Source organism: Protopterus annectens, chromosome 1.part2 (assembly GCF_019279795.1).
Source record: "Protopterus annectens isolate FY-2018-M chromosome 1.part2, PAN1.0, whole genome shotgun sequence".
NCBI lineage: Eukaryota > Metazoa > Chordata > Ceratodontiformes > Protopteridae > Protopterus > Protopterus annectens.
In genome coordinates, this window is record NC_056727.1 from 28,172,577 (window position 1) to 28,198,569 (window position 25,993).

General features: G+C 37.5%; 1 protein-coding gene across 14 annotated transcripts in view; it reads right to left on the reverse strand.

The window, feature by feature from the left end:
• NRXN1 (neurexin 1) overlaps positions 1-25,993 on the reverse strand; it is a 4,168,553-nt gene that overhangs the window by 2,196,005 nt on the left and 1,946,555 nt on the right. The window lies entirely within an intron of this gene.

A 25,993-nucleotide genomic window follows, 5' to 3' on the forward strand; every position in this document is an offset into this window, starting at 1 on the left:
CCCTTGATGAAGCCAAATTGGGTAGGATCTAGTGTCTGTAGGTCCCCAATGTCTTTGTTTATGAGTTCCATGATGATCCTCTCCATAGCCTTGCAGACTAGGCTAGTCAGGCTTATGGAGTGATAGTTTCCAGGGTCCGTAGAGGCGCCACCTTTGTGGAGTAGGACCACAGCTGCTGTACGCCACTCTTTGGGCACATATCCTGTAGTGAGGCTGAGATTGTACAGCAGTTTTACTTGAGGGATTAGTTCATCTTGGAGTTCATGTAGGACGCAACCTGGGATGCCATCTGGTCCCATGGAAGCAGTGTTTTTTGCTTTGGAGAGGGCGGCCTTCACCTGAGCATTAGAGATGTTTGGGAGGCTGCACTCTGCCGGGATAGATACTTGCTCTTTTTTTTGGGGGGGGGGAGTTTGCACTGAACCTGTCTGCCAGGATATTGGCGATGTCTGTGAGTTCAGTGTATTTTTTGTCATTTAGAATCAACTCAGAACAAGTCTAGGAGTTGCATCCCAGGTTCCTAACATAACTGAAAAAAGCCTTATGAATGTCTTTAGTGTCCTGTGCAATTTTTCTCTCAAAGCTGGCCTTGGAGGATTTTATGAGGGATCGTAATTTTTTGCTAGTACTGAGCAGAGATGCCTTCCCTTTTAGGGATTTTGCTCTATCATGTACTAGCTTCCTCTTTCTGTTGTACAGTTTATTTATGGCTGGGGTCCACCAGACTGGACACCTGCCTTTGGATGATTGGGTCTTGATTTTGTTTGGGATAGCATGATCCATGCATTCCTGGAGATGTCCATAGAATGCGTTTATATAGGATTCTGCAGTTTGGGCCGTAGTTTCCACTGGCCCTGGGGCCTTGAAGGATTCCACTTTGGTTTTGAGAAGTGTGAAGTTCGCTTTTGAGAAGTTTTTCACTGTGGTTTTCTGGGCTGGGGGTGGGGTCGGGATGTGGATATCCTGTGAAATTAATTTATGGTCTGATCTTACCAATGAGGGATATACTTCTGGTATGGAGCATAGAGTCCCCATGTTGGTAATGATCAGGTCTAGTATGTTTTCCCCTCTTGTGGGAGTGGTGACTAGTTGTTCCATAGCATTTGAGTTTATAAATTCCAGGAACATTTGGGCTAAGGTGCTGGGGCTTGAGTAATGCTCCCAGTCTATGTTTGGGTAGTTGAATAATATAATAATATAATGGTGTTCGGAGAGATCTTCATGTTCTCCAATGTTTTCAGGAAAGCCGAGTGGGATTCCTGACTTTGAGAGGGTGGTCTGTAGGATGCTATAAAATTAAAAGCAGTCTTGCCCACTGTCAGTTGCACATGGATGGTCTCCGATACTTCGTGCAATGCCACTAATCTGGAGGTGTGGATATCCTTGATAAATATGGAAACTCCCCCTCCTTTTGTGGTTCGGTCCAGGTTTTGGGGCCGAAAAGCATGATATGAGGTATAACCTGGTAGTGCTGGGGTGCTCTCTGGAGCCTTGAACCAGGTTTCTGTCACTGCACAGATATCGATGTTCTCCATACTGAGGAGAGCTTCGAGTGCGTGCATCTTGAGGTTAAGACTTCTGGCATTTAGCAGCATTACCCTTAGTTTCTTGTTCCTTGTGCTGTCTATAGAGGTGGGTTTGACTTTTGAGCCTTGCCTAAAAAAGGCACTATGGGGGTGGCAAGAGCCTTTGCCAATATCCGAAAGCCCAGGGGTGACAGGTGCAAGCCATCCATAGCGAAGCAATGTGGCATGTCGAGCATGTCATCCCAGGCTGACAGACACTGGATCCCCTTTGAATAACACCAAAATTTTAGCCAATTGTTAAAATCAATCATTTTGTCTTTATACTGTGGCATCATTCTAGGTGAGGGTAAGATGCTGCTCAAGGTCAGGGTCATACCAGCCTGGGCTACATGATTAGAGAGCTCCACTATGTCTCTTTTCATGTAGTCGAGGGAGGTACGTCTCAGGTCATTCACGCCAGCATGTACAATGACTGAGTCATATTTGTATTTGCTTTGGAGTGACCTGAGTGCTTGCATTATGTGGCAGATCCTAGCGCCTGACAGGCAGCTCACTGTGACCTTCTCTTTATTCAGCCTGATGAGCGGGACGTCAGTGTGTCTGACAATAGAGTCACCTATTACAAGAGTATCAGGTGTGTTATTCAGCCTTAAGGGCTGTGACTGCTTGGCACACTGACTTTGTGTGCTACGTGTTGTACGTGTTTTGTTTTGGGGTAGCGTTTGCTTGGATGTCTGCTTTGGAGGTCTCTGTTTCTTCTTTTGTACAGGTCGCTGTTCATTGTTTGCAATGTGTGTACTCTGTTGATACTTTTTCCATGGCTATGGCAACTGGTACTGATTTAAGGAGGTTTGCATGGCTACATTCTCAGAACCTTCTAGATGATATTAAAAAATAAGTCTTAAATTCTCCCTTGGATAGAAATTTAGTGCTTAACCCCTCTGTAACACAAGTGATCAAAACGTGCGATGAAAGGGGCAAGATGATCCAGGGAATCTTTTTCAGATCTCATTTTCCAAATTCTCCTCTTCCATTTTTGGCAGAAAACAGAATGAACAGTCTCAACAGAATTCAGATAAACAGATGTTTAAGAAGGAATTTCAAGGGAGTACAATAAAGAAGTCTCTAATCTCTCAAAACCAATGTCAGTCTGATATGTCTGAATGACTATTAATAAGTCATTCTGACCCATTTCATCTTTTTCTTCCAGAAAGGCTTAATCTCCATTTTTCTCTTTGGAAACAGATTGCTCCAGAAAAAAATAGGTTCTGAATATAATTCATCAAGGTTACAAATGGCAGTGGGAATAAATTCTTCCTTCCCAGGGGGGAATTCCTCATCCTCCAGATCAGACACTTTTATTTCCTCCAGTTCTTCATCACATGCTGTCCCAAGGACTGATAGAGCCAGTTCCACCTTCCTAAGTGGAAAGACATTTTATTCAAGGTTGTTCCTAGTGCCAAAGAAAGAAAATGCTTGGACAAGAGTTCTGGATCTTTCTTTCCTAAACCTTTTTGTGATAGTGCCTAATCAAAAATGATGTCACTTCACAACCTATTAACTCTTCTTCCTCTTTCAATTTTCCAAGTAACACTAGACATATAAGATGCTTATCATCACATCCCTATTTATCCAGACTTCTGATGCTTCTTAAAGTTATGTATATCTGGATAACAGTATCAGTTCTCTGTCTTAACCTTTGTAATATCCACTGCACGAAGATTGCTCACAAAGTGTCCAGTTATATAGCTCATCACAGGCTACAGGGTGTCCACATTTTGCCATATTTAGCCATATTTACATGACTTAGTATTATCTCTGTAGAGGAATCTCACTCTTGGGTGAGAGATCTCTTATACAAGATGGGATTCCAAGAGAGCAGTCAAAAATGATTCTTGACTCTCTTACGCAGGATTGTGTTCCTGGTATGTCAGTTAGACACCTTAGTTCAATGAGCTTTTCTGCCACAGGAAAAATATATATCCTTATTTAGAACTATCTCTAAGGTTTTCCACTCATACTTGGGTCACTGTGAGGGAGTAACTCAGGACTTTGGGTCTCATAGCATATATGATTCTCATGAGACTTGTGAAAAGACACCACATGAAAAAGATACAGTGGTATCTGAAATCTCTTTGGTCCCCGCATCAATGCCCTTTATCTTTTCAAATGCCTGTGCCGGGGGTGTCAGAACAGAAAACCTTTGGTGGAAACAACAGATATTCTTAAATCCTGGTCTTCCCATATCTCTTCCTGCTCTAAAGCTGTAAGTTATCACAGGCTCTTTGGACTTTGCCTGGGGTGAAGTTTCATGAGGAATAAAAGTGCAGGGATGTGGGACACCTTGGACAGATGCAAACACATAAATATCTAAGAAATCCTTGCTCTGATCAAGGCAATCAACTCTCCAAACCACCCTTGGCCCCTGGGGTTTAGGCAAAACCGTAGCCATATGGTACATCAACAAAGACTTCATTACAAAAACATGCATCTGGAGCATTTCTCCCCAGGCATCCAGTGAGAAATGGCTCATTGTAAGTCGGACTTTCCCAGTAAACAAGTGTTAAATAAATAAACAAGTAAGGGGGAGCCAGGTTGTACCTCCTTTGCAGACTAGCCATATTAGGTTTGGATACAGTTTCACAGTACAAGCTCATGCTACATGCCTCTTACACTCAGTTATAGCTAAACTGTGTGGCAGATAAGCTGAGGAGGACTAGGGCAGACCCTCATGAATGGAAAGTAGATCAGGGGGTCTCCCAACATTTGATCCATCTGAGGGTAATTCCTTAAGTAAACTTTGTTGCCTCTACTATGTAGAACTCTAGGCAAGAAGGCCTGGAAGACAGATGGCTTTTCTTTTCTTTGTGCAGGAATGCTCCTGTCTGCTTTTCCACCCTTTTCACAGATGTACAGGGTATTTCTGAAGATTCAGAAGGAATCCACCAAGTTCATCATATTAAGTCCCTTCTAGCCTACACAACTGTGGTTCACCCTTCTTTGGGAGATGGACAGGGGCAATTAACACAAGCTTTCTCATACACTGGATCTATACAAGAACAGGGGTGTTTGATACACTGCAGCACCAATCATTTTCAGTTGACTGGCTTGATGATAAAGTCTTAATTTTTTTTAGGAACCTGTTTACTGAGGATATGTTGCAGGTACTAATGGATGCAAGAAAGCCTGCTACTAGAAAATAATATGTCAGCAAATGGAAAAGGTTTTCTGCTTCATGCCGCAACATAACCAGCACCCATTCAGGGCTAGTTGTTGTCATGTTTTCAAATATTTATCTGAATCAATGTCCTGTGACATGTCTTATTACTCTATCGAGGTTCATTTATCATCCATTTCAGCATGTCTGCCCATTGATCCTCCACTTTCAAGGCAATCTCATGTCAAAATGTTTTTGGAAGAGTTTTGCATATGAGACCTTCTAGAAAACCTGTTGCCTCACCTTGGAATCTTAATTTTGTTTTAGAGAAGCTAACATTTGCTCCATTTTAACCAGCTAACTTGCCTGACCTGCGGTTCTTTATTATAGAAAACAGTTTTACTGATTACTCTGACCTCAGCTAGAAGTGTATCTGCATTGTAAAGCTCTTATAGTGAGTGAACGCTACCTCATTTTCCATAGGGACAGGGTTTCTTTGAGAATGAATTCTTGCTTTATTCCTAAAGTGGTGTCCAAGTTTACTTTCATTCAAGCTATCTTCCTATTTTCTTTAATGAATCTAAAAATGAGAGAAAAAGGATACTGCATACCTAGGATGTGCACAGACAAATGAGGCACTATCTTGACAGAACTAAGTCTCTCAGATCTTCAGTTTGTTTATTTCTTGTGACGATAAGAAGAGGGAACAATTTGTGCCAAGACAGAATGTTTCAAAATGGATGTCTAAGGCTATTACCTTTTGTTATACTCTGTATAACAAATCTATTCAAGGCAGGGTCAAGGTCCTCTTTATTAGGGCCTTAGGTTCATCTTTGGCTTTTTGGAAAGGGTTGGATCTTAGAAATAATTCTAGAAGCTGCTACTTGGTTCTATGTACATACTTTTGCAAAGCACTGTAAGCTTGATTCCTCCTCTATGTCCAGAACAAGCTTTGACAGGACCATTCACCTTTGGTTTCTAGAATCTTCTCCTTCCACCTCCTAAATGTAGTTAGCAACAGTAATTTCCCATATAGCTAAGGCTACTGCTTCAGTGATCAATGTGATGAACATAATACCGTTGTGTAAGTTGAACTTACCATGTCAGTAGATATATGAGCTACTCCATCCCTCCATCCTCCTTGTTTTTGGTGTGATTTTTATGCCTGGGTATGAACATTTATATTTGTTGTTCCTAACATTGCCCTATCATGGCTCAGCCTCCCATTCTCTGCTGGCAGGAAAGCTCTGAGGAGCTTTACACCCAAACTTGTCCTTATGTCAGCTCAGCTCAAGCTCCATGACAGTTTGGATATTTGGAATGTGTCCTGATGCTTTGGAAGCTGTCTGGCAGTTATAACCTTACAAGATATAACCCAATATCTAAGGCTACTGCAACAGTGATCATTTAAACATCTACACAAATGGCAAGTTCAACTTACACAACTGTACATTCCACTGAAAGTGCTGACTGACCTACACTCTTAAAGAATGAGAAATGACTGATAAGTTATTTAGTTATCTACAAATAAACACATTGGCAGTCATCTGGGATGAACAAGATGTAGAACTCTGTGGACACATGAGGTTGTCATTTGGTTTCATTAATAGCTATATGTTCTGTGATATAGATAACATAAGGAAGTAGAAAGAGACAAGTGGGAAGTGAGGCAAAGAATCATGCCTGTAATTTATAAGTAATTTGTTTTGAGCTACATATCTATATATCCATATCTATATCTATAACTATATATATATATATATATATATATATATATATATAAAGAGAGAGAGAGTTCTATAGATCTATATGCACATATGTATATATGTATATATGTAATATATATATATATATATATATATATATATATATATATGCATAATACACACACACACACACACACACAAATATTGTGGCACATTTCATCAAAACACATTTCACTGAAAATTATATATACACTAAATATTCTTCCAAAAGCCCAGCACACCCCCTAACATAAATATTACTAACACTCCACAAAGACTTGCTGTAGTGCATGAATGTCAACCACTAACACCAGGCATAATACTTTTATTTGATTTAAGTGCTTTTGCTCCCTTAAACAGAACTTCAGAACAAAAGCACTTGACTCGTTGAACAAAAGCATTATTCCTGGTGTTAGTGGTTGTCATTTGTGCACTACAGCACGATTTTGTGGAGTTTACAGTCTGTGGTTTTACTTGCATTGGTGTATGTTCATTGATAAGTATTACTAACTCCACAGTTATACAACTGAATGGAATGCTCTTCACACACTGTTTCGCTGCTGGGTTTCATGTATAACTATGTAGGGATGGAGGCACAACATAACATTGGGCATTAGCATGGCTCAAATACTGACCAATACTAATCTGCATTGTAATACTAAAGTAAATACCAGTAGCAAAAGGCTCTCTGACTAACTTTGCAGATGACTGTAAGCTAGGAGCTATCATACAGGAGGGATTTTGCCAAACAAGTAATTGGTGCCAGACTCATGGACTGAAAGTAAATGCCAAAATATGCTTTGGGAAATCAACTGCCCCAGTGAACTACCACATTGACAATACCCCTTAAGATCTGACCAAGCTGTTTAGGACTTGGCAGCTATGCAGACAGTGACTTAACTTGACCAACATGCATCCATTCTTGTAAGAAAGTCCTTCTGCATTGCAAACCTGAAACAACATGCCGTACATGGACTACCACAAAGGGCTGTCACTCTACTCAGTGTCCTACAGACTGCTAAGAGGTGACCTATGTCTGGCATACAGAACATCCTCCAAACAATTACTGATAGATTTACTGCACATCAGTGAGTCAAATGGCATCAGAAATACTCAGCCTAGGGATATAATCCTCTTCTGCAAAATAAAAGGAACAGTTTGGCAGGACAAGTATAACTTACAGAGGAGACAGCTACCCTGGAACAGATTCTCCATCCATATAAAATAAAGTTCATTACTGTTCATATTCAAGTGCACTTTGGATCTATGGATCTATGGAGGGGAAAAGAAAATTTACTCCAGGACTGTCCCTATACCCCTAATGGTCATAAGCAGCTCCTAAATGCTTCATCCATGCGTGGGTCCCCTCAAATTATCAAGGGTATGACTCCAGTTATTGACATTACTGGTAATATATAATTACTGACCACAGGACTACATGAGCATTGTATTTTTGTTTGTTTTGTTTTGTTAATGAAATGAGCTGATGATGAACTGAACCAAAACCATATATTTCATAACTGTAGCAGTATTATGAAATGAAGAAGATGAGTGTTTCAGAACATGAGCTTATACTGGTTCTGGTACCTGCTGCTCTGTTTGGATGCAAAGTTTATGTGTTGCCTGGTCATGATGGTTAAATAAAAATAATTCTGAGTTTGGTCATTTGACAAGAGTACATATTGGTTATATTTGTACTTAAGCTACTATGTACAGCAAGCATGTTTGACTAGATTGAAAAAGTGGGTTGTAAGCCTTTTTTAAATTTGATAGTATTGAATTATTAATCATTAATAATGATCAAGTTCCACAGCCTTAGTGATGTTACTGAGAAGTCATCACATGAGCTGTTGCCTCATTACTGAGGTATATTTAGACTAAATTGAAATATGTTGTTTGACAAAATGTTCTTACTGTACACACAAAGGCTATGATTTATGTGGCTTTAATTTGGACAGATCAGATTATTCATTACTGCAGAAGCTGGGAGATATTTAGTCTTATTTTATTAATAGTTAACATTTACCTCAGATGGTGAGAAAAACCCTGGAAGCATGCTTGAATTTCATTTCAAATACTAGAAATGTGAGGAGTGTCTTCATCTTTTTGCCACTGTCTTGAAATGATCTGACATCTTGTAAATAATCACCAGCATGTAATGCAAGATGTTTTATGATAGCTATCTTTTGGAATCCTTCAGGTGCTACTATATCACATTATGTTTTGCCGTCATGAATGTAAGACAGACTTGTACTAGAAAACTTTAGGAACTGCCTTTTCATTTTGCAATAATGTCAGTGCCTAAACATTCTCTTAGAGGATGCTAGCAGTCCATCAAGACCTGTTAACCAACTGCAAATATTATGCACCATTAGTGCTATCCATCCATTTAATCCCAGCGAGTTTGAGCTAGCAGCGGTGAAGAACTGAGACGATGAATGAAATGTCGAACATCCTGTCAGAGAGAGGAGAACTATGCATCAGTGGCAGCCATCCTCTAAAGGACATAAAGCTGTTTAATCATTTCTGACAGCTTGTTGATCAGATCAGCTACAGTAAAGTTAGCACTGACTGTGAGTAGAACTAAGAGATGATACTTCATGTGTAATTATATTATCTGAGGCCATTTTTCTTCAGAGATTTAAAAAAAAAGAAAAAAGCAGCAATCTTCTTGGAAAAAAAAAGAGTATGACATAATATTTCATTAAATAAGGATTTATTAATTGTCAAAAGATGATCCTAGTACAGGTTGTGGCAGTGGTTACAATGAAGCATTTGAGGCAAACAATGCAGTAAAAACAGTATGCTGAAGAGGATACAGTGGGAAAATGTGAATATATGCAATGGTAAAGCATTTACTGGATGACATGAACATGGCTTCCCTCAACTGCTATGCTAAATGACTTAGTAAAAGGGAATATCATGGAAAGGCTATTATTTATTTATGCTGTAGGACTTAATTAAAAGTATATGATAGTTACCATAGTAGGTGAAACAGAAGGCTGTTTTCTGCAATACGGCTATTTTTCATTTTAATGGTACTGCACCAGGCATGCTGTGGATTAGATTAAAGCTCCAACCCCTATATCAGTTTTCCCAAAGCTGTGTGCAAATTATTTCTAATATGTGGATTTCAATCTGCTAGCTTCAGAATTCTGAACTTTGGACCAGTGTGCTGGGTCTCTGCAAAATGGCTTAGGCTCACTGACACATGTTATAATTGCAAACAGTGGGTGCTAAATTCATAAATGTCAAGAGTATTAAACATTTTAAACAACTTCATATAGTTTAAAGCCATACCTACTAAATCTGAATAAAAGTGATATCCTTTGGGAGCAGTACAATATATCTAACTAGACAAGAAAACATGAGTATAGGGTAAACATTTTCAACAAACCAGACACCTCTGCTTTTTTATGAAAAACAAATGGGAAAAACATTTAAATTATCTCTGGCATCTGTCTCTCTTTCTGAACAATGTACCAATAAAAGATTTACTCTCCCTTACTAACATACTTTATTATACTGTCATCAGTTATGGTCACTTCTGCATTGTCTGATGTGGTGTCATATATTGTACTGTCCTCAGTTATGGCCTCTTCTGCATTATCTGATGCTGTATCATATATTATGCTGTCCTTAGTTCTAGCCCTGTGTTGTCTGATATAGTATCATACATTATACTGTCCTCAGTCATGACCACTTCTGCATTGTCTGATGACGTATCATATATTATACTGTTCTCCATTATGGCACATTCTGTGCTGTCTGATGCAATCTCACTCTTGAGCCCCTGAATTTCTCAGTAGTTACTAAGACTACAGTCCAGGGACCATTACAGACAAAATAACTGACAACTATACTAATGAGACTTCAAAGCTTTGAACAATCTGAATCTATTACTCCTTAAATTATCTCTATAGATAATTTACTAAGAGTGCTAACCAAGACCAAAAATACTTCCTTTATCAGAGCTGTCATTTCAAATGACCATGGTAACTACAGACTTGTTAGTCCTACTAGCCTCATCTGCAAAGCCATGGGACATGTTATAACTGATCTTGTAAACTGTAAAATCAATAATCTTGTTAGACTTGACCCTGTCACAGGTTGGTTTTATGAATAGTCAATCCTGTCTATTTAATCTGGTGAACTTCTTTAAAAAAGTGTTACTAAGACTATAAACTGTACGCATGCAGTGCAAGGGGCATGCCTCGACCTGGCTAAGGAGTGTCACTCAATCCCTCATGTGTTAGCAACCATACAAAAGCTAAATGCTTCAAAAATGTTCCCATATATTTTAAGAGAGATAGCAAACTTGGTAAAAGACAGAACCCACATAGTGAAAGTTGCAGGCACCTCAGAAATTATGAAAGTGACCAGTGGTGTTCCTCTGAACTCAGTAGTGTGACCTATCCTTTTGGTATTTACTTCCCAGATCCAAGTGAAGAGCCAAGACCTCTTGCTGAAAAATCTGTGAATGACTTTGAACTCAGGATTGTAGTAATGACACCCAAACCAGAATAACTTTTCCTTTGAAGTAAACTCTTGATGTACTAAAATTGGCCCAAACAAAATGCTAAAAAGTATAGTATCTTCATGTTTTGTAGACAACTGCTCCTTTCATCATACTGTCTAGACCAAACACCTCTACAAAATGAAAATATAGCTAGGGACATACATACTTGAGTGTATAGCTTCTTATCTTTGACCATTATGTAATGACTGTTGTCAGGAAATCCTTTTGTTTAGTCCAATTAATTGTGAAAGCAATGTCATCAAAGTGTTAAGAGGTAATCGCTCCCTTATTCTCATCATTAATCAGGTCAGTTACTGAGTGCAAAGTCCTCTTTTGAGATGTAGTCTGTATTTCACTAAACATATCAAACAATTAGAAAGAAAGCAAAGGTGTGAGTTTATATTTAAACATACAAAGAAAGGGATCAATTAAACTCATTTCACGACATAAAAAACATTAAAATCTTCAAAAGCCTAAATCATAATCTGAAAAAGCCATAAAAAACCAAACACAAAAAAATAAAGAAAATAAAGTAAAAAATACACAGCCTATACCACAATGTATAGAAACAGAGCTCAAAACATCAAGCTTTAATAGTAAACTTTTAAATACAAAGATTTTATTTTCTACCATGTAAAGGCAATACAAATCTGTATCTTATTGTATAAATCAGAGATTAAATTCCACTCTGTTACAATTCTGTCTATAACACAAATCAAGCTGTGTTACACCAACCAACAAAACATGTTATTTGCTTTTAGAAAACTAGAAATTGCAAAAAATGGCAATAATTTCTCATTTTCAGAGGCAAACACAAATGCAATCTATATTTATTATTGGTAGCACACCTAGCCCTTTCATAAAAATGCCTACTACCATCAAGAAAAATGCAAATATATGATAAATATATGACAAATACAAAATACTTCTACCTAAACATTCTCCTCAAAATCTCTTAAAGTAAATCCTTTCTTCTTCTTCAGATGTTGTTGTAATAAATTCACTTTATCAACAGTCAGGATCACATGACCTTTACCATGCCTACATTTCAGTCTTGTATAATTCATACATTTTTCTATCAGGTAGAGAAGACATCAGTAAAGCACTCCTTTATAATGTATGAAACAACATGATTCCCATGCTCAGAAGAGTTTAAAAACTACACCATTTTTTTCATTGTGAACAACACTGGAGTTCTCTACTGTACCTAGTTCTATTTGAGACCATACAACTGGAAATGAGCATGCAGCAACACCTGACCAGTAAAAATTCAAACAGGAAGACTGCTATTATCATACCATTACAAAGAAAACAGCAAATGAAATACCAGATACTCTGTTTAATCATTTCATTAAATGTGACTTCAAGCACACCAGACCTGTCTGTCAAGAACTGGTTCTTTAAGTTCTTGCAGATTTATATCCATTACTTCTATAATGTTGTCTATCCACATTAACCTCTGCTGCCTTTTTCTTTGTTTGCACTTCATCTGTTTCATCATCAGTGTCTTAATTAATGAATCCTGTCTTCTCATTGTGTGATGAAAGTATATGAGTTTTCAGGTACTAACTTATTTAGTCTTCTTTTAGTACATGGAGTTCACAACCATTTCCTCCAACTCTGCAGTTCAGGTCTCCAACACATAGCCTTATTCATACATTCTTACAGCTATATGTTGCTAATAGGAAAGTCCTTGTTTTAACTGTACAGATTTTTGTTGACAATGTGATGTGTTTGCTCTTTAGAATATTGTTCATATTTGCCATAACTGCCCTCCAAAAAGAAAATATCTTTTAATGTCATGGCCACAGTCACAATCTAAAGAGATCTTTTAGCTCAGGAACATAAACACTTTCAGTGCAGCACCTTCTTCCTCATCTATTTTCAAAGAATTGATAGGCTTGGTGACAAAGCTTTAGATTTTTGATACTAATTATCAAGTCAGCTTTTGTGCACTCTTCTTTCAACTTCATAAAAGGGATCTTCAGTTCCGCCTCACTTTTCAACCATCACAGTGGCGATATCTGTGTATCTGTACGTTGTTAATATTTCTCCCAGCAATTTTGATTCAATCAGCTGATTCATCTGAGCCAATATTTGGAATGATATATTCAACATATAAAACTGAATACTTAGGGTGGCAGTACACAGCCTTGTCATATTCCATATTCAGTTGTTACCATGTTTTCTTGGCTTGCATACAGATTCCTCAGGAGGCAAATAAGGTGACTTAGTATCTTCACACTAATAACTTCTCTACCCTCTCTAAAATCACACCTAGCTAAAACAAAAACCCTATCACCATATACTAACATGGCCACTAAAAACAAACGACTTATAACAATAGGCCCTTACCATTATCCCACGCACTATAAACAACAAACAGGTACTCTGACAACCCTGCTAATAATACTAACAGTAGGTGCAATTACCACATCCTACCACCACAACCTAAATGAGCCATCTCTCGACAGTGTACCTCTCATGACTACCCAATAACATCGAAACCCACAAAGATTTTGATCTCTTGTTCTCTAATCAACATCCCACCATCACATCATATTCAGTATAAACTGCTCTCCCATTCTCACATTTGAACAGACACAGAAAATTTCAACAAACATATAATGAAATATTTTAAAACCCTAGCCATAATTGCTCTCAACCTAGTCTGTAGTGGCGACATTCACCCTAATCCTGGCCCCCCACTTGATCTCCCATCCACATTAATACATTCTCAAACAACAACCTGCCCCACTCAACTCCCTTTCACCCTAGACATAAAAATGGTATCCTATTAATAAATATTAATATTAGCAGTATCAAAAAACAAAATACAGGATCTACATGCTAACCTCACTTTATACTCCCCAGACATCATCCTAATCACTGAAACTTGGTTAAAATCTGAAATCTCTGACAATAAAATACTCCCACCAGGATATAACATCATTAGTAAGGACAGGCTAGGTAAAAGAGGAGGTGGAATAGCCATCCTCTCCAAAAGTCAAATAACCCTAGAAGTACTGGAAATTAAAACTCCGACATTTAACAATTCAGAGATAATATTTACAAAACTGATCATTAACCCCAAAAAACATATAAACATAATCAGCATGTATATCCCACCTGGAGATAATACATAGACAGTTGAACACATACTAAATTGGGCATCAGAAACACTCCCTCAAGAAACAATAAGTATGGTCAACTTTAACAGAGACTGGGGAGAATGTATTTTCCAAACCCATAAAAATTACATCAACCTACACAGCTTCACCCAGCTCATTCACCAGCTCCCCAGGTATAATAAAACATCCAACAAGCAATCAATACTTGACTGGATACTGACCAATAGACCAAATCTCTCATCTCACTGTGGTTGTTTACCTGACAGCCTCAGTGACAACCAACCAACCTAATTACTCAGACAGAATATCAGTCCAACCAAACAAATTATCTACCAGCAAATTACGAACAAAAGGCACCTCAACCTTGATGACCTCACATATAATCTTAAACACTGTGACTGGAAACCACTCACCCAACTCCCCCTCGATGAAGCTGTTCACTATTTTAATACCACCTTCTTGTCTCTCCTAGATGCCTAAGCCCCCACCAGAACCATAACAGTCAAATCTAACTCTGCCCCATGGTTAACTAAAGAAACTAGATAAAGCCTGGATACACTGGCAAACGACTAAATCACACTCAGCACTTCAAACCAATCGTGAACTCAGAAATGAATAAAAAAAACACATTAAACAGGATAAAATAATAAAGTCTTACTCCAAAGCCCAAATCAAGCACCATAATAACCCACAGAAATTCTGGACAGCCATAAACAAGATCCTCCAACCAGGTAAAGTCACCACTCCACCTCCTACTACAATCAATACTAACGACAATATTTCCACCCAATTTAATACATACTTTACTGAGACTATACTAGCATTGTCTAAAACAAAACTTCTCTTCTACCTCAACAAATTCCCTACCAGACAATAATAAAACCATGTTCTCACTGCAACCAGTATCAATAAACATTATCAAAAACCTACTAAAAAAAACCTAAAGCCAACCACTCTAGCAGTAGACAACTTACCAGCAGACTTTCTAAAATTAACCACTGATGCCACCGCCTATCCTATATCCATCCTTGTTAACAGATCCTTAATTGAAAACGAAGTCCCCAACATCTGGAAAATCTCATATATAATACAGCTACATAAACTACTAACCAATACCCAGCATGGCTTTCGACCAGTTCATAGTACAACTACCGCATTGATGTCATTTACAAACATGATCAACCTCCATGGAAATAATGGTAACTATGTATCCTCTATATTCTTAGACCTGTCAAAAGCCTTTGATATGGTCTCTCACAGCAAACCCCTGAATAGACCTTAACATGTCCCGGTCTATCCTTGCCTGGTTCCAGAGCTACCTATCCGGTTATCAGAAAGCTGTACGCTGCCAACAAACAATATCATCCCTTCTTCCCATAACACTTGGCGTTCTACAAGGCTCAATTTTAGGGCCATTACTCTTCTCTATCTTCACCAATAACGTGTACACCTCAGTCCCACAAGCATCGCTCATTCAGTACGCAGATGACTCTACAGTCATCTGTGTTACTGCTACCATAGAAAAACTTCATAAAGTAACACAACTATCCTTCCCAGCAATTGAAACCTGGCTAACTAACTCTCAATTAATTCTTAACCCCCCAAAAAACAAACTTATGATATTTCAGCACCCCAAAGCATACTCATATCCATGTACTTTTAACTTAACTTCATTAGACGATACACCCATTTCCTCCTCACCCCATACTAAGCTTCTAGGCATAGAAATTGACTGCAATATGAGATTTGACATCCACATATCTCAAACTGTAAAAAAAGTTCACAAAAAATTGGAACTTTATATAGGAACAAACAATTCTTTGCAAATGACACTAAAGCCAAAATCGCCCAATTGCATTTGATATCAACACTACTTTATGCATCCCCCATACTCACTAACCTTAGAAAAACAGATTTAGCCACGTTTGAAGCCCACTAGAATATAATTGCTAGATACGCCACCAATTCTCCATCAAGAACTCACCACTGTACCCCCCTTAAAAAACTCAACTTGCTACAACTCCCAAATCTCCTACTATATAACCAACTAACCATAGCCCATAAGATATTCTACCAAAGGGAAAGAACACCCACACTTCAAAATATTCTGCCACCATATACCAGCTCTAGAACTTTACGCTCCCCCAATAAACCACTTATCAAAACTGAGTCAGCCAGAAATTCATCTGGGGAATCACTATTCTCAAACTATATAAGCAAAGTCTGGAATTCACTACCATATGAAATATCCACCCAGACCCCCTCTCAGTTTAAAACATTGCTAAAAACTCTCCTAATAAACAAGTGGCTATGCCCCTGCAATAACCCTGACTAGACTAAAACCAGCACTATCTTCAATTATATTGCTCATAACCCTACACCCACCTAGATCATACCACGGCTGACATATCTGTCAAGTTACCACTGTCAACCATCTGTCACATTCTACATCTACTACTGCCTAATTACTTCTTAACCCACTCTATTGTAAATAAGCTACTGTCTGAATACTATCTAATTATAGCTAACTCCACTACTATGGTGTAAAAAAAATAAGTTACACATTATTTCAAGTGAATTATTTTAAAGTAAGCAATGAAGGAATACATATTGGAAAAATCTATCCTTCTTTGCTTTAAGTCATTTGTAAGACCTTCAACATAATCATTTATCTTCCCTTAATTAATGTATTACTTAACACTATTTGAAGCATTTATAAATAATTCATCTTTGAGGTGGATTCAGGAAAGGAATTACAAATACATTGTGCCTTAATGGCTGCAACTACAAAACTCCTACTCTTGCAGTCTTTATCAAAAACAAAGCACAACTACATTAGCCCCTAACTGTATTTTGACCAAGTTAAAAATAAAGCACAAAATATATACAAATACAATAATTAACTATTATACTAAATGCATACTATTTTAGTTCTGTTCATGTATATTTGGCAGCTAAAGAAATCCTCATGTATGCATATTGTGCTTACAGTATAAGTTATCCATAATGTATAATCAAATATTATGTTAGCTGCTGGCATAAAGATCATATAAAACAAAGCATGAAATATGAGATTTATGTGCCACCTTTGTGATTAAATCAGTTAACAATCTTATGGTTTTCCTTGTCAAGAATTAATACTTTCTACTCACTTTAAGCCTCAAAAATCTTAATTATCAGGAGAGAGAGAGAGAGAGAGAGAGAGAGAGAGAGAGAGAGAGAGAGGCTGCCCTTTCTCTGTACTTGTTACAAACCCCTCCAAGGAAGTCTATGTGTAGCCTTTCATGCCATGAAAGATTGAATCCTATTTAATCTCCTTTTCCTTCACAAAACTAATGATACATCAAGTACACAGTTTAAGGAAATAAACTTTTATCAGCAGATAAAGAAGACATGTGGGCATGATAGACGCATACCCCAATGTATCCCTCACCTCTGGAACAAACTACTACTTCATGTCAAGTAGAGTAGCACCCCTGCCACCTTCAAGGTAAACCTAGATAACTGGATGGGCAGCCTCAAAATTTCTCTCAGTCTACCCTTTCTTGTCCTACTTGAGGCTAAAGGAAAATTTTGGACAGGGTTTTTTGGCTAGGTTGAAATGGTTGGCAGACAGATTGCCTAGTACTTACCTGTAAGCCAATGAACCTATAATATGTAAACTAAGAAAATACCAGTAGTTTCTTACAAAAAATATACTTTTTATTTAATTTTGTTTTAATTTCCAGTTTGTTTCCTTCAGTTTGTTTAACACACAAGTCTACTGATTTACATTGCTGGGAAATTAAATTGTGTCCTACTGGACAGATGTAGACATATCTGTGGACTAGTGTTACTGAGTTCAATTTTTTGAAGCACATGTGCATGGTGATTCCTTATTTGCATGATTAACTACCCTACATTATGACAGGGAATGTGTTAACAATAGAATCTGTTTGTATGTTGTAAAATGCAAGGTGTCTATCATACAAGTTTTCTCTTGTGTCACTACAGATAGCATAAGATCGAGATACTCAGGTCCTTTTTCACAAAATGACAACATGTAGCCTATATTCATTCTGAAACTGATAACCAAATCCAGAGTGAAATACCAGATATCAAAGCACATGGCACCCAGGCTGGCCATAGTCACTCTCTTGCATGAGATCACTAGCAGAGTAATGCAAGAAATGATGAATGTAACAGGGCAAGATGCAGTAAACAAAACATATGCAGATAGTAATTATGGTGAAAGAATTAATAAATGATGATTTTAGCAAGTGGCAGTTAGCAAATTGATATATGGACCTGTTAGCCATTACTGCAAGTATCATAGAATTATTGCCATTTGTAAGACCAGATGATCATTAAAAAATATAAAAGCATATGGGATTATTTGTCTTTTCTTTCTTCTGTAAAAATTTCCAGTGAAGGTCTAAGCATTTGAAGCGAAATGCTTTTTTTTTTCTATTATTGACTGTATAGTAGGTAAATCCGCTAGGAATAGGTGCTTTATTTTTACAGGGAACCTGAGAACTCTCCAGTTAACTGACTTCCTTATAGCTGCACAGTTTGCAAGAAGGAATAAAATAATCAACTAATTTATACAGAATGAAGATCCTGTGCAAGGAACAAGTCTAAACTTATCAGGACATCAGGAAAGGTAAATGCATTACCGTTATATTCCAAGGTCTGATAACTTGTCATCTAAAAAAGTATCTCTTTCAGCAGTTGCTGACATTCTTTTTTAGGCTATTAATTGTGTAGCCTTATTTTGCAAACCTATTTATCAGATACTACAGAAACTTTTAGGTCAACCTTGGATGCATGCTAGGCAATACTTTCTGCAGCAAAATAAATGGCTTGTTGTTCACAGTATGTTTTCTAATTAAATAGTGTATATATTTACAGGACTCATAAATGAAAGTATAAAAATAAGTTCTAAAATATTCTGCAGTTTTAAGCATTATTGCAAAAATGCATCAATGAAAAAATATTAAAATTGTGCAAAGGATATGAATTTAAATGAATAATTTAGTTTAAATAGCTTTATAACAGTAATACTCACTTTGTTTTTCTTTTCTTTTTTAATTAAACTTAATTTCAGCTTTTGGATTTTATTAATCGAAGTGAAGCTGCTTAATCATCTGTCAAGTAATGTGTGTCTAAACATTAAAGTGGGTCAGAAAAGGTTTAATATCCTGTCATGTTTAATAACTTATTCACAAGTGCAATAGACAAAGTAACAAATATTGCCTAATGTCATCCAGAAGTCAAACCATATATTTTCCCAGTCGGCCTTGTGTGATGTCTCTCCAGGATGATAGAGAAAAAAAAATGACTGCTGATCAGTCTTCAAAGGTGTGCAGCTGTTACTTTGTCAGGCTGACTGAACACAGCAGGAACAGTCAATCTGTTGACTTACAAATACCTGGAACAGAAACACTAATATAAATTGTAAACAATGAAATAAGTGTTATTAATTGCTTATTTGGTTTATCTGGTACAAAAGAATCACATCAGAATATTAAAACACATTCCTGTCATATCACATATTAATAAAATTACAATACACAAAACAACCACATGTTTTGTGTTATACTATTATTATGCTTTTGTTTGTAATATTCAAAGCTGTTTTGAAAAATAGACAACCTTAAATGTAATAATATTGAGTCTGATTTAAGAATGTATCAGTCAGACAGCCTGGAGACTTGGGAAGGCTTTTTATCCAAAATCTATGCTTCGAGAATTTTCTAAAAACTGGTTGTTCCCACTCACTCAGCAAAACCTGCTTTATCGAGACAGAGTTATCTGTTGCTTTATAACGCCTCACTGGTCTGTCAGCTCATCTTTGTTCATGCCTTTCCTGACTGTTTTAATTCAACTCTTTTATAAATTCCTACGTTGTTAATTTCCCTTTCCTTAAACGAATCGTCTACCCCAGGTAATCAGGTACAACATATAGACAGTCACAACCTGTATTTTTTCAGTATATTCTCTCTGGCAGACTGGTAAAACTGAGCTTCTCTGAAATGTATTCAGCCAGAACTACAAAATATGTTCCTTGAATGCAGGCTTTGAAATTGCTTTATAGTACTGAATTTGTATCATCTGTTATCTTAAATGAACGTTTGCTTTTATAACATATTCTATAGTCTCATTTGATTTTTATTTTGGATCTTTACATGTAAAGGAGAATTAACATGTAGTTGTAAAATTATGTAAAATTAATTGGCGACTACCTCCACCTAATATCGTCTTTATAGAAAAATAAACTCACATGTAGAAATACTTTCACAGAGGCAAATACAGATATGTATCAATCAGTCAGAAAGCCAGCATGCTAAGGAAAAACAATGAAAAGTGTCATTCATCTTTATTCTTCTAAAACTGACCATTCATCCCAGCATTCTGATAACTGGTATCTTTACTGAAGTTTATTGCTTCTAGTTTCAGACTAATAGTTTCATAGGTTAGTACTAGGCTAACTGCCCTTGCAAGCCATTGTAAGCCTAGCCAATTATCCCTTGTGAGACTGAAATCTTGCACTTTGTGTTTGTAAGGCAAATGCCTTAACCATTAGGCCATCCTCCCAACCCTGATTGCATTTCTCTGTACTAGCTATGTATGTATTTATTTGGACATTGAATATTATACAAAATTTCTTCTTGGTGCCAAACAAATACGCCACTTGTATAAATTAGCTTGAAACTAGAAGCAGTTAACTGTAGCAAACAATCATGAACACAGTCTAGAGGCAGTTAACTGCAGTAAACAATCATGGGCAAAGTCTAGAGGCAGTTAACTGTAGCAAACAATAATGAGCACAGTCTACAGGCAATTAGCTGTAGCAAACAATCATGAACACAGTCTAGAGGCAGTTAACTGTAGTAAACAATCATGAACACAGTCTTGAGGCAGTTAACTGTAGTAAACAATCATGAGCACAGTCTAGAGGCAGTTAACTGTAGCAAACAATAATGAGCACAGTCTACAGGCAGTTAGCTGTAGCAAACAATCATGAACACAGTCTAGAGGCAGTTAACTGTAGTAAACAATCATGAACACAGTCTACAGGCAGTTAGCTGTAGCAAACAATCATGAACACAGTCTAGAGGCAGTTAACTGTAGTAAACAATCATGAACACAGTCTTGAGGCAGTTAACTGTAGTAAACAATCATGAGCACAGTCTAGAGGCAGTTAACTGTAGCAGACAATCATGAGCACAGTCTACAGGCAGTTAGCTGTAGCAAACAATCATGAGCACAGTATAGAGGCAGTTAACTGTAGCAAACAATCATGAACACAGTCTAGAGGCAGTTAACTGTAGCAGACAATCATGAACACAGTCTAGAGGCAGTTAACTGTAGCAAACAATCATGAACACAGTCTAGAGGCAGTTAACTGTAGTAAACAATCATTAGCACAGTCTAGAGGCAGTTAACTGTAGCAAACAATCATGAGCACAGTCTAGAGATAGTTAATTGTAGTAAATAATCATTAGTACAGTCTGTTTTTTCAGTGTGCACCACATTTTAATTCCAAAAACTTATTTTTTTTTTATATTAAATGCATTCATTGCATAGGGGTCATAATTTGTTCCAGAGTCTTCTTCTTTTGGCTTTTCCCAGTTAGGGGTTGCCACAGTGGATCACCTGTCCGCTCATGATTGGCAGTGGAGTTTTATAGTGTCGAGTTGCCAACCTGGCGTCCAACCTTCTACAGAAGGCACACACATGCACGCACTCACGCTTTGGTCCATTTTAGAGTGTCCAATCCACCTAGAGCATGTCTTTGGGATTTGGGAGGAAAGTGGAGCACCCAGAGGAAACCCACACAACCATAGGGAGGGCATGCAGACTCCACACAGAAGGTACCCCAGACGAGGATCGAACCGGAGAACCTCTCGCTGTGAGGTGGCAACATTAACTGCTGCATCACCGCGGCCGCCCTATAATTTGTTCCAGGAGTAATATGTTTTAATGGATAATCTATAGTTCTTCTTACTTCTAAGTAATTGCTTCTTTAGATGTGCATTAAGGTTAACAGACAGAAGTAACACAAGTAAGAGTATCAACTTGTGATACTCAATCAAAGATTATTTTACTATTTTGTGATTTTAATGACTGTGGAAAATCCTATTACTTCTACTTTAAGGACTGGTCAGGAAGCAATACGGATGGCCTATGACCAGCTTATTGATAAACAAAGACTGGAGCAATCCCAGTCTTTTTGATAGTTGCTAAAATTATTTACAACATTGTTTCCTAATGTCTGGACTTAAGTGCTGTCTTGTTTTTGTTCACATTTTCTGATTTTGATGACTGCAGTTTTAATTCTTTCCAGTGATAATTCAAACTTGTTTCATTTCTATCATGTCACTGGATTGCAGCACCGTTATTTATTTATCTATTTATCTATCTATTTATTTATTTATTTATTTAACATTTATTTACCAGGAGACACCGACTGGGACAGAGCCCATGTTCAGCTGTGGCTATGGAGAAATGCTCCAGTCACATGTCTTTGTCATGTGGCAGGAAACCAGAACACCCAGAGAAAATGCAGAGTCTGCACAAAAGCACCTTAGCTGAGAGTCAAACTGGAGAACATCTTGCTGCGATGCAACAATGCTAACCACTGCACCATTGTGCCACACAGTTTGCAATGTATTGTTTAACACTATTGACCTGCAATAACTTTGCTAAATTACTTTCCATAAAGGATGGAGTTAAAGTTTACTACACAGGAAATCACTCATAAATAGTATGGATTTGTTTCAGGTCCATAACTACAACCAAGTCATTTGTGGAATGCAGATCTTAATGGAATATCCACTTGGGAGCGAGAAACAAAAAGGCATTTCATAGACTTTACTTCATATTTACAAGCCGTATAGAAAGAAGGCAGCATTAGGATATGTTCCTTAGTGATCTCTGTGATAAAGCTGATGTTGACAAGATATTTGCTTGTATCAAATAGAGGTGATCTGTAGTGGGAAAATAATCATTTGAGTTTGGAGTTTCTTTTATAGCTTTACAAACTGACATTTGATCATCTCTCTCACATGTTCCTAGGTAGTTATTAGGCTCATAGTCCAGGAGAACCATAAAGAGCTCTAGCACAAATTCCCAACTGTTCCAAAGCACTGCCTTGTTAACTGACTTCCTCAAAGTAAAAGATATGGAAAACAAGGGCTGAGTAACTCATACCCTGGACTACATAAATGAGCTAATCAACAAGCCTTAGCCATCTATTCTAACTGCTTGAATAAAAAAAAAGAAGTTATCTATCTGACTTTCGACCAATATTACTTGAAGATCTATATACGGTTTAAATTGATATTTTTCAGTTTCCCATTCCTTCAAATAAATGGCAGTATTCACTTAACACTTAATGATGTATATTTACTTATCTGAGTCTCATTTTGCATGATACAATGTCTGTGTTAGAGTTATGAATTGTCTGTGAGTTAAATAAGTGGTTCTGATCTATGTTCCTCTAGTAGGTTTGAAATGTAAAATGTCACTTTGTTATTTACTTTTGCCTTTACTTCAAAGCAGATGTTCATTAGGAGAGCATTTATTCAATCACAGCTATAGATTTTCGTGCTGACTTACAGCAGTTTAGGTTGTGATCTTACTTAGCTGTAAATTTAACTGATCTATATGTTTACAGATGTTCTTGAGTCTGTCAGTATCTTGATATTTAACTATTTCAGTCTTTGTAGAACTGACATTTTTATTTATGGCACAGGCACAGATGTATTTGTTTTTGCCACTCCCCTTTCATATATATTTATTTATTTTTTATTTATTTTATTTTACATTTATTAACCGGGGGTGTCTGAGCCGAAAAGGCCCTTTTTCAGCAGAGGCCCAGGGAGAAAAGCTCCACAAAGAAAAATTGCAGACACATTTAGTTATTTAGACATGATCAGTATACACAGAAATTACAAGAAACATGTTTTTACAATGGTATGCAGCACATAAACAGTTACAGTGGAGAGAACAAACAAAAAAATATTAATTTTAAAAATAAAGGTAATTAATAGATTTATGGTGTACAGCTGAAATTTGGAACATAGGTAGAATACATACATAGTACACAGGTACAGTACATACATTGTAGATTAGCCAGTGTTTGTGAGTAAGACTGAAAACTATTATCAAGTGCTCTAGATTTAGTATGTATATGTTATCCACTTTCACTAGCCTGGGGAGCAATCATGGCACTGCCAACTTTGCTTGACATGTTGCCTGATGAGGTCTTTAAAGGAGGCTTTGAATGATGTGTTTTGAATGCTGGGGGGACAGAGTTCCATTTTTTAGCCACTGAACTACTATATAGTGCATCTCAAAGCTATTGTAGCTATTGGTGACTTCTAGTAGTAGTTTGCTTGATGATCTAAGAGGCCTTTTGGTTGAGTGATGTTGTACTAGGTTTTTGAGGGCAGGACACTTATTGGGGAGGTAATAGATAGAATGACAGAGGCAGAGCTGGTTGTAGGTTAGGAGGTTGGGCAGTTCAAGCCAGTGGGGCTGTCTCAAAGCAGTACAGTGATGAGTTCTATATGAGCAATTTGCAGCAAAGTGGGTATTTTTTTATAGCAGGCTTCCATTTTGCTTAGTTCAGTTTTGCTGGGATTAGTCAGAATGGGAGATGCATAGAGTAGGGTGGATAGAAGTTGGGAGCGAGCAATGGCTGATCGTGTGTTGTTGGTAAGAAATGGTTTGATACGGTAGAGTGACCCCAGTTTGGCATGTACTTTTTTAATAGTTAAGTTGAGATGACTATCAAATTTTAGTTGGGAGTCTATGGTTATTCCCAATAGCTTAGCCTGTGCCACTGGAGCAATTGGAGTAGCATTTGTGGAGTAGATAGTGAATTGACTGTTAGTGTTTTTATTAGAACTGGTTATAATCATAAGCTGAGTTTTCTTTAGATTCAGAATAAGTTGGGCTTTGGTTAGGTAGTTTTCATTGTCAGAGAAGGCTAGTTGAGTTGTTTGCAGGATGGTGGAAATGTTTTGTGCAGCACAGATTAAGGTAGTATCATCTGCATACTTAATGACAGATGCATGCTGTGCGGAGGTATGGAGGTCATTTGTGAAGATTGTGAACAGTAGTGGTCCTAAGATAGAACTCTGTGGGACTCCTATAGTTATGGGCAGCTGAGGAGAGAGAGAATTTTCTCATTTCACAGCTTGGTACCTGTCAGTTAAGTAGCTTTGGAACCAGGTAAGAGATGAATTTGGTAGATGATATTGGTTTAGTTTGTTTAACAGGATTTGGTGTGAGACTGTGTCAAATGCTTTGGACATATCCAAGAAAAGAGTTGACACTTGTAGGCCTTCATTTTTGAGACGGTTTACTGTGTCTGTGAAGCAGAGGAGGGCTGTATTGGTACTATGGGCAGATCTGAAATGATACTGAGTAGGTGACAGGATGTTGCTGTCTAGGAGATAGTTTAGCATCTGGGTATGGATGCATTTTTCTAGGATTTTGGCCAGGGGGGAGAGTAAAGCAATGGGTCTGTAGTTATTAAGTTCAGTGGAGGTCCCACCTTTATGTATGGGTGTAACATAGGATATTTTGCAGAGTTTGGGCACATAGTTTTCAACAATTGATCTGTTTATGAGTGTGGAGACTGGGATAGCAATAGCATCTGCTGTGAGTTTCAAGAAATAGCTGGGGATTAGGTCGGCTGCTGTTGATGAGGTTTTTAGTTTGGAGAGCATGCTTTTGACTGAAGTGGTGGAAACTGTTTTGAGGGTAAAGCTTGTATTAGTGTTATTTGTGTTGGGGGATAGTGAGGAAGGAACCGTCCTGTGATACTAAGGATAGAATTGAGTTCACAAAGTGGGAGTTGAATTGTGTTTCGATGGGAACTTTAGTGTCAGGGGTGGTTGGTTTGGGGGTAGCCTTTTGGG